Raw genomic sequence first — 12026 nt, forward strand, 5'->3', positions numbered from 1 at the left:
ACGCGAGTAAACAGTTTCACAGTATTTCTGAAGACCCTCTTTCACTGCGGACAGAATTTTTGTCAATCTAATGGACAATTATTTCGTCGAACATGCAGATGAGCCGGCAATGTACCTTTGTACATCTAAATCTAAATGAAAGTTAATGCGACGTCGTAATTTTATCAAAGTGACAGATCACGTAGCAAAAAAACCAAACCATTACCGTTTTAAAAAAAATTGAATCACAATGATAAAAAAAAAAGAAATAACCTGTTTACACTCAAATTTAGAATCTACCAAAAAAAAAAGACATTCAACCAACATTGACAATAAACAATATATTTTTGTTTTGCTTCTTTTAAAAGGAAACGTTAACGTATAATAGTTAGTTACTTTAAAAACAGCATAAAATAAACAAAAAGATATAAAGTTCGCGAACATACATTTTTAAAATTATTTTAATAATAAGTGCCGCACTGAATGTTGTCAGCATTTTCATTCATGTAACGACAACTCTCATTGGCTAAGCTGAAGACCCTTAATTGGATATAGGATACACTAAAATCATTTTAGTATATACTAAAATCAATATTTATGACCTTGATTCCGCGCCAATATTTCTGTATAAGCTGAATATTTCAGTATATGCTAAATTGATTTTAGGGTATCCTAAAATGATTTTAGTATATACTAAAATCATTTTAGTATATACTGAATTGACTTTAGGATACCCAAAAATGATTTTAGTATATACTAAAATCATTTAAGTATATGCTAAAATCAATTAAGGGTATGCTAAAATGTAATTTAGTATATACTATAATCATTTTAGGATATTCTAAAATCATTTTAGGATGTACTAAAATCATTTTAGGATGTACTAAAATCATTTTAGGATGTACTAAAATCGATATTTATGACCCTGATTCCGCGCCATACTTGAGGACTGACGTTCAGTCCAACCTAGGAAAGCCGTGCTTTCCAACCACCCTTTACAAGGTTAGTGCATCTGCCATATGCCTTCTTGATACGGGTATAATATTGAAGTCATTGACTGCTACATTTCTACTTTGGATTTACATAATAAAAGTTGTAATTGTTGATTAAATTATATATTGTTTTCACGGTTTTTGGTTTTCATTTACATAGATATTATATAGAGCTTTTACATTTGGCATCCATCGTCTCCGTATAAATCAGTTCACAAACTAGAATAAGCTGTGGTCCGCATCCCCGAATCTCCAGCAGAATTGTTCCTGCTACAATACAATGTTTATACAGTATAATCCTTTGTTTGCACAAGTTTTCCCCCTATTCCCACATGAAATTTTAACTTTTCTTACCAGATTTATAAAAAGTGGGAATAGGAGGAATGAACCCTTTAAATTTAGTTTAAGGTCAAAGGTAAACTTGACGTTCTAGATTTTGACCTTTGCTATAGTTCATATTTATACAAAATATAGCCATGGGGGTCTTTTGTGTTAGGTTGGTAGACATATATGACCTTGAAAATGTCAACCAGAAGACCTTTTGTAAACCGTAAGTAGCAACTGATCTCCCTTATTTAAAGCTGTATTGGCCCTCGACTGTTCGAATCTGCGCATTCTCTGACTCATTAAAAGAAATTCAAATGGTATTTAAATCCTAAATCTTAACCTAGGTAGATCTATAAATGATGTAAGTAGCACATAATTTTAAATACTTGTTTTTAAATTCCACAGTCTCACCTGTATATAAAGTTTTTAAACTCAAGCACCCCACCACACTATGTAAATATCCTTGTAAATATTTGATTAAGCATTTAAACCTATATCCCAAGTGGGAGTGCTCCGATGTATAACGGAGGAAAATACCTGTACAGAACAGAACAGAAAGAAGACGTCTTTTTTTCCTGGAGAATAAAATGTAAAGATAATGTATTTCTAATTAACTTTTAAACGGAGGTTTGAATATCTAAGGATGGAAATAATATTGTGAAAGTGACGATGAACTAATATTTGAAGTTATTATCCTGTTTATGATCTGACGTTATATTGAAGATTGTGTGTGAGTTGTTCTCAACAGATTTGTAGGTATTCGTTTAAAACTGTTACCTGTTTAATAATAAATAACAACATAAACAATATAAACATTCAACGTTCCTGTTTTCCATACCAGCCTACCTCTGTTAACCACCTCTTTATTATAACAAGAGTGCACACGCTGAAATGTCTCGCCTACTATACTGACCATTGATTTTATGTTGATAGTCCTACATATAAAGTTTTACTACAAGTATCACATTAACATTTATGATCCAAGAAAATGAGGTCAAGGTCAGATAAACCAAGCCGGAAATACATGTACACCTTTAATACAATCCCTCCATACACAGAATATAGATGACCTATTGCTTATAGTATAAAAGAAACAGACCAAACCATGGAAATTCTATATTGACCAATGAACCATGAAAATGAAGTAAAGGTAATTTGAACCCTGCCAGACAGACATGCACACATTAAAATCATTTCAAATATAGTTGACCTATTGCTTAAGGTATCTAAGAAAAAAAGTTAACCAGGAAAACTGAACATTGACCAATCAACCATGAAAATGAGGTGAAGGTCAGATGATACCTGCCAGACAGACATATACACCTTACAATCATTCCATACACCAAATATAGTTGACCTATTGCTTAAAGTGTAAGAAAAACAGACCAAAACACAAAAACTTAACATTAGCAATGAACCATGAAAATGAGGTCAAGGTCAAATAAAACCTGCCAGACTGACATGTACATCATTAAATATTTCCATACACCAAATATAGTTGACCTACTGCATACAGTATTAGGAAAACAGACCAAAACACAAAAACTCAACATTGAGCAATGAACCGTGAAAAAGAGGTCAAGGTCAAATAAAACTTGCCAGACTGACATGAACATCGTAAAATATTTCCATACACCAAATATAGTTGACCTACTGCATACAGTATTAGGAAAACAGACCAAAACACAAAAACTCAACATTGAGCAATGAACCGTGAAAAAGAGGTCAAGGTCAAATAAAACTTGCCAGACTGACATGAACATCGTAAAATATTTCCATACACCAAATATAGTTGACCTACTGCATACAGTATTAGGAAAACAGACCAAAACACAAAAACGTAACATTTAGTTTTGAACCTTGAAAATGAGGTCAAGGTCAAATAAAACATGCCAGACTGACATGTACATCGTACAATATTTCCATACACCAAATATAATTGACCTACTGCATACAGTATTAGAAAAAAAGACCAAAACACAAAAACTTAACATTGAGAAATGAACCGTGAAAATGAGGTCAAGGTCAAATAAAACTTGCCATACTGACATGAACATCGTAAAATATTTCCTTACACCAAATACAGTTGACCTATTGCATACAGTATTAGAAAAACAGACCAAAACACAAAACTAAACTATGACCACTGAACCATGAAATTGAGGTCAAGGTCAGATGACACCTGCCAGTTGGACATGCACACCTTACTACACTATCATTACATACACCAAATATAGTAGACCTATTGCTTATAGTATCTCAGATATGGACTTGACCACGAAAACTTAACCATTCGTCTTTAATCACTTACAAATGCAGCCCGAAACTCCAGAAAATACAAACAGGCTCCGTCATCACAGCAAGCCTACACCGCCTGAACAAGATTCAAGTAAAAAATTCGCAATGTCATCTCCAGGTTCCTCACCCGTTCATGTTGACCCTAACATTATTCATCATGCTTCTGTCCCTGCAGGACTCAGTTCTCTGCAATACCAGCCAACGACTGGAACTACATCTGAAACTTTAATACAGCCAATTACATGCACTTTAGCCCATTCAGATATCGTCCAAATAGCCTTGCAACTAAAAGAAATGCTACATAGTGAGATCGATTACACAATCAAAGCCACAATAGACCAGTACAAATTCGAAATCGACAGGCTCAATAAAGAAAACCAATCGCTGCGTGAGGACATGGATGCGCTAGAACAATATAGTCGACGTGACCTAATTCGTATTAATGGCATATCTGACGGTGGGATAGATAAATCTTCCCTTCAAACTAATGAGTTAGTTAAAGAACTTATCAAAAATATCGATAAAGATCTTACTCTCGAAGATTTTTATCAAACTTGTATCACATGTTTATATTTGCAATGTATTGGGCAAGTTCGAAAATCAGCGCCGATCAAATATTTTTGAAAGAGTTATGCCCTTTGAAATATTAATTATATTGAAAATCACGTACAAATCTTGTCATGTTTTTATCAAACTTATATCAGAGGTTTATATCAGCAATGTCTCGGACAAGTTCGAAAATCAGTGCCTATCAGCTATTTGCAAAAGAGTTATGCCCTTAGAAATATGAATTATATGAAAAAAATGGAATTGTATCCGCTCTCACGTGTACAATTCTTGTCAGATTTTTTTTCAAACTTATATTAGAGGTTTATGTTATATAGATACAATGGATAAGCGTGGATTCTTGAAAAAGAAACCATGAGCCCGGAGGGCGAATGGTTTGTTTTTCATGAATCTACGCTTATCCATTGTATCTATAACTTAAACTATTGTGTTAATTTCTTTTCAAAATTAAAGCCTTTTCTTAATTAGAAGGTATTGTAAGTGAGTTTAAATAACCATGTTATCGTGTCCACCGATGCATTGATAAATTTCAGATCACATTTAATTGGTTAATAAAATACAAATAGAACACTTCTACCTTTAAAGATCTTTATATTATCAGGCATCTGAATATTATCTGTTTTTACAAAATAAGACATATTTGAACTTATTTCTAATAAAATTGAGAATGGAAATGGGGAATGTGTCAAAGAGACAACAACCCGACCAAAGAGCATATATAAAGTATATATAATAAGAATGTTACCGAAATTTCTAGCACTCTAGGCACATTAGGATTTTCTCGCAAAGGAATTTGCGAACAAACATTTGTAAAATTATGTAGTAAAACAGATGAAATCATACTATATTTATACAACAAAATTGACAAATAGAATGTAATCATTTTTGTTTCAAACATGTGAAATAGCCAATAATAATCCAAAAAAATAAACGGTTAAACTCGCTATTATTACAAAAATATCCACTATAACATGAAAATTAGAAAAAAAACCAGAATTGGGACAACAGAGATAATACAGGGATTCGAACCTTAACCGACAAATCCCTATCTTTTAACTCGTTGATTTTAAGCATGCTAACCTCGCGGCTACCAACTTATATTATACGACTGTCCATTGTGTATATATAAAGGTACAACCCCTGTGTGTCCGATGTTTATTTATATATATAAAATAGACATCTAAGTTGTAACCCATTGGTAGCCGAGAGGTTTCGTCGATGTGTTGATGTCAGTCATTCATAACAGATTTCTCGGAAGGGTTCGATTCCCAGTGAAGGCATACACAAATTACAAAGATTAAAGGTAAGTTTTTAAATTAATTCCATTAGTGAACAGAAATCAGTAAATTAGCCAATTCAAACTTAATGAAATTAGACACACAAAGGAAACAATTGAAAATAATTTGGTGAGTCCATTTCAGCGGCAGATTTAGGAAGCGTTGATTCTAGAAAAAGAATCCACGGTAAATGAATAGGCTGACGTCACCACAATGGTTTAAATCAGCAATATCTGGGACAAGTTAAAAAATTAGTGCCGATCAACTATTTTTATAAGAGTTATGCCCCTCCGGAATATTAATGATATAAAAAATTGCATTGTAAGCACTCTCTTATGAACAATTCTTGCCAGACTTTTATCAAACTTATATCAAAGGTTTAAATTAGCAATTTCTTGGACAAGTTCGAAATTCAGTGCCGATGAACAATGTCAATATGAGGTATGCCCTAGCTTGGAAATATTAATTATATAGAAAATTGCATTGTAAGCGCTTGCAAGCCTACATTTCTAGATATTTATAAAAAAAGTTAAAGAACCACAAAAAATATTTCTTTTAGTTATTGCACTTTCTCAGATAAAATATGTGCAATGCGGGGGATATTTTACATCTGTTCTTTTTATTAAACATTTATTTTAATGATATGTTTAATACAACTTCATCATTTACAGAGTGAAAACTAAATTCCTTTAATATTAAGCTATCAGAGTATTTTATGTGATAGCTTCTTCTTGGATGTTTTTTCGTTGATCCGTATGGTGTTGTCTTTATTTGCAATATGGTACGATTTTGAAAATTATATTCCTTGTGTTGACCAGCTATCCTACACACGACTTGGTGTCAAAACACTTAAGGTAGGTAGTTTGACATCCGAATTCAACTATTAAACATTAGATATTAGCCTAGATTAATATATGCGATGACGCAAATGAGTATTCTCATCCAGAATATCAGTGCGTATGCTTTTTTTTTACTATTTCTCGCGCAAAAAAAAAGCATGATCATCATTACATAAAGTATTCTGACCTCTCTTTTTCTTTTTTGAGTGACTGTCCTATTATAAACTTTGACATTTTCGAAATACTAAAGATTTTCTACCCCAGGAATAGATTACCTTAGAAGTATTCGGCAAAACCTTTGTTTCGAAATTTTGGGTCCTCAATTCCTTTCAACTTCGTACTTTATTTGGCCTTTTTAACTTTTTTTTTATTCGAGCGTCACTGATGAGACTTTTGAAGACTGAACTCGCGTCTGTCGTCAACATTTTAATCCCGGTATCTTTTTATATCTACATATTTTTTTATATAAATTGGTTCTTTTGAGAGTGTGTTCAGTTATTCATAAAACTTCTGAAAATAAGATATTCTTCAAAACCAAGTTTTCCTGTAGAATATTTGGATTGATTCAAGTAACTTCAGGAAATCCTTAGAAATTGAGATGTTTTATGAGACCAGATAATTGTCAGTATATAAGAGGTCCCAATTAAGCTGGTGTATTACTCTCAAGAAAAATATACGAAACCTTCTTGCGAAGTTGAATGCCACAGGGTTTCACTTCACATGGAAATTGGACTTTTAATTTATCTATACAACATCTACCATGAGTACAGACAGCTTCAATAACGAGTATAAGAATAATTGAAGGCAGCCAGGAACAAAATATGAAGATATGATAGATAAAATAAATGCATCCAGATTATAAAGCAAACTGATTGCTTATATTTATATTGCGATTGGTTTGTGCAATTTGCATTAGACATCCAGTTTGCAGAAACTGGGATTTGCAAGATTATAAAGCAAACTGATTGCTTAAATTTATATTGCGATTGGTTTGTGCAATTTGCATTAGACATCCAGTTTGTAGAAACTGGGATTTGCAATAGGATTATGAAAAAATGATGTACACTCCCAAAGTCAAAATAGTCAAGCCTTATAATGTAAATTCAAATAGTAGAGGTATATATACACTTTTCTATTCACAACTATCCAGCATCGCTTTCAGTTAACTGCAAGAATCTACACACAATTACATATTTTCAATAAAGGTATTTTAATATCATCATTATCTTATTCTATTCACAATCAATTATTTCAAATCAAAAGCAAACAATAATTCAGCAACAATTTTTGGTGACCAGTCAGCGGTCTCATGTTCACGTGTAGCTTTTCTTTTTTAAAGAAATCAACTTGTCTTAGTATTGTAACATTAACACCCTGTGAGCGTAACTCCTTTAATTAAGGGCATACGATACCGTTACAGGGGAGGTAATCATGTTGCTAACGTAAAATGTTATTTTTCACGACGTCAAACTGTGATACATCGGGAAAAGATGCATTTTCGACTATTTTTTATCATTCCGACCTTGAAATGGAGTTCATGGACCCCTCTTTTTTTAAAATGACACTTGGCTTGATTATGTATGAAGATTATTTGTGCCAATTGTTTATGAACAAATCACCGATGATTTTTTTTTATTTAATTAGATAAATATACATAAAAAATGGCTTTCTTTGACTCAAAACCATGAAAATGTGATAACAATGAATAATTTCCAAAGAAATTTTCACAAATTCAAAGCACACTTAAGGTGGCTGGGATGTCTTCCTCCATCTTGGATTTTGAAGTAGCAGATGACAATTGGTCTAGATCTTTAATGAAATGTGCAAATTTTGAGAGTAGTATAAAATTCATGTGTAAAACTTTTATAGAAATATAGAATATAGAAAATAATGTGTTTTATAATATTTACGGCTGTATTTTCTAAAAAACACAATATTTTTATTTGATTCATTTTTTTTCAACTTTGCCCGATAAGAGGAGATAACTCAGATAAAGAAATTTGTATAATAGAAAGTGTTGTGTGTGAATTTACCTATTTTAATATGTAGCAAGAAAACAAGTCCGGTGACCCCATTTTTTCTTTTTCTTATCTGAAAGCATGTTATAAGAGCTATCTTCTCACATTTTATCTTAAAATTCTATGGTGTGGTTTTCTTTTTATCACACTAAATTGGATTTTCCATGCATAATCTATACAAAATCTGACAATTTTGCACAACCTGTAGCGTGAAAAAAAAGTCCGGTGCCCCATACTTTTTATTATATTTTGGAAAAAAGCATGATAAAAACTACATTTTGACAAATTATTAAAAAATTCTATGGATTTTATTTGATACCCCCTATTAACCTTAAATAGAGAAGATATTCCAGATGATTTGTAAAAACCCGCTTATCTTTTAAAACAAAAAAGTTAGGTATGGCTTTCTATAGGATAAAAATGTCCAAAAAAACAAAATTTCCTGTAAATGTCTAAAATTTCTACCCCATTTAACTCTAAAAGTAGCATATGAAGGTATATTTTTTATTACATATCTGAATTGACTAGGCGAAAAAAAGCTTGTATGCAAACTCTCAACAAAAATTCACCGTGGGATCAAAACTGTATCGTATGCCCTTAAGATAGATCGATAGAAAACTCTCTTACTAAGTAGGATTGGTTCCCACGAAGTGTAGTTGATCATATTGTACCGCCATTTGGATTCGACAGTTGCTATGGAAATTATTGAAATTTTACTGTTGTATTACTATCGTACCACAATGACGCCTTGTGACACACACTTGTATTCCTCATTTTAACACGTGCGAGGGACATTTCGCTACAGTGTAGCAATCTTGTTTGGATTTATCCTTATCAAGAACGCCCAAAACCAAACATGTTTAATTGTAGGGTAGATATCAGGTAAGAGAAGGCATATTCAAACCCAGAGGGAACTGTTTCAAATTGTACAAAGGATTTGAAACTTTTAAACAATGAAATAAAAATGAATAGAAAATAATTGGAAAATTATCAGAAATATTGATGGCATCTCTTCCATTCATATTTAATAGCAAAAGTTTTATTATTCATATTCTGTTGATCATAAGAAAGAAAAAAATATGTGTTCTCTTATTCATATGAGGTAGATTTCATACAAGAGCTTCTTATGCATGACTATCCACCAAAATTTCCTGTAAATGTCTAAAATTTCTACCCCATTTAACTCTAAAAGTAGCATATGAAGGTATATTTTTTATTACATATCTGAATTGACTAGGCGAAAAAAAGCTTGTATGCAAACTCTCAACAAAAATTCACCGTGGGATCAAAACTGTATCGTATGCCCTTAAGATAGATCGATAGAAAACTCTCTTACTAAGTAGGATTGGTTCCCACGAAGTGTAGTTGATCATATTGTACCGCCATTTGGATTCGACAGTTGCTATGGAAATTATTGAAATTTTACTGTTGTATTACTATCGTACCACAATGACGCCTTGTGACACACACTTGTATTCCTCATTTAAACACGTGCGAGGGACATTTCGCTACAGTGTAGCAATCTTGTTTGGATTTATCCTTATCAAGAACGCCCAAAACCAAACATGTTTAATTGTAGGGTAGATATCAGGTAAGAGAAGGCATATTCAAACCCAGAGGGAACTGTTTCAAATTGTACAAAGGATTTGAAACTTTTAAACAATGAAATAAAAATGAATAGAAAATAATTGGAAAATTATCAGAAATATTGATGGCATCTCTTCCATTCATATTTAATAGCAAAAGTTTTATTATTCATATTCTGTTGATCATAAGAAAGAAAAAAATATGTGTTCTCTTATTCATATGAGGTAGATTTCATACAAGAGCTTCTTATGCATGACTATCCACCAAAATTTCCTGTAAATGTCTAAAATTTCTACCCCATTTAACTCTAAAAGTAGCATATGAAGGTATATTTTTTATTACATATCTGAATTGACTAGGCGAAAAAAAGCTTGTATGCAAACTCTCAACAAAAATTCACCGTGGGATCAAAACTGTATCGTATGCCCTTAAGATAGATCGATAGAAAACTCTCTTACTAAGTAGGATTGGTTCCCACGAAGTGTAGTTGATCATATTGTACCGCCATTTGGATTCGACAGTTGCTATGGAAATTATTGAAATTTTACTGTTGTATTACTATCGTACCACAATGACGCCTTGTGACACACACTTGTATTCCTCATTTAAACACGTGCGAGGGACATTTCGCTACAGTGTAGCAATCTTGTTTGGATTTATCCTTATCAAGAACGCCCAAAACCAAACATGTTTAATTGTAGGGTAGATATCAGGTAAGAGAAGGCATATTCAAACCCAGAGGGAACTGTTTCAAATTGTACAAAGGATTTGAAACTTTTAAACAATGAAATAAAAATGAATAGAAAATAATTGGAAAATTATCAGAAATATTGATGGCATCTCTTCCATTCATATTTAATAGCAAAAGTTTTATTATTCATATTCTGTTGATCATAAGAAAGAAAAAAATATGTGTTCTCTTATTCATATGAGGTAGATTTCATACAAGAGCTTCTTATGCATGACTATCCATTTTCACGTTCCGCTTTGTAGATGATGCCCTCTCACTAAATAATAAAAATTTGGGGACTTCGTTGAACGCATTTATCCCATCGAACTTGAAATAAAGGATACCACAGATAGAGTAAGTCTGCTTCATATCTTGATTACATCTATATATTGAAAATTAGGGTCGGTTGAAAACAAAAATTTACAACAAAAGGATGATGTCAGCAGACAATTGTGAACCATTCATTTCTATTTAGCAACATTCCCGTATCGCCTGCAGTTTGAGTATACATCTCCAAGTTAATACGATGTTCAAGAGATTGCGATTCCTATGATGAATTCCTTGATAGAGGATAGCTGCTTACAAAGAAGCTATTGAACCAAGGGTTGGAAGTAGTTAGGTTGAAGTCGGCCATTTAAAGTTGTTACGGACGCTATAACGAGTTGTTGACAGTTATGGAATATCTGTGTCACAGATGGCAGCGGATATGCTCCAATTATCGTAACCACAATCTCGCACTTTTTTCCACGCTTGTGACATCGTATGAATGATATATTAATTGTATTTTTAGTATGCATTGATTTCCAATTTTCAAATATTTGAATGAGATTTATTACCTAAGTTGTACTTATCATGAGCAACATGACCGTTGCCACTAGTGGAAAACATTTTCTTAATCCATCGGAGCACCTAAGATCTAGTTTTTGGTGGCGTTCGTCTTTGAGTTTTCTATGTAATATTTTGTGGACTTGTTTGTCTGTTTGTCGTCATTCATTTCATTCAAGGCGTTGTCACTGTTTCCTTGAATGTTCCTTAGTATCTTCCGCCTCTTTTCTACTAAAACGTCATGGTAGGCATAATGGAACAAATAAAAATATGCCTCCCCCACGTTAAAAAAGGAAACAAATCACCTGTAACACTCTTAGCTAATAATTAAGACAGTCAAAATCTTTGAAGTTCAGCATTCACAAGTCAAGTAGCAAACATAGCTTTGTTTTAAAAATAATCCCCATGTATTACCAGCAGGAACAACTCATCGACATCAAGCTTTTAAATCATGACCAATGCCGAAACAATAACTACGTCATGATGATAAAAATCATTAATGTACTCATTGGTATTGAATGAAGTAATTAATTTAAACAAATATTTGAAAATCTGAAATTCATTCATACTAAAAATGCAATTAATAT

Source organism: Mytilus californianus, unplaced genomic scaffold (assembly GCF_021869535.1).
Source record: "Mytilus californianus isolate M0D057914Y unplaced genomic scaffold, xbMytCali1.0.p SCAF_2, whole genome shotgun sequence".
NCBI lineage: Eukaryota > Metazoa > Mollusca > Bivalvia > Mytilida > Mytilidae > Mytilus > Mytilus californianus.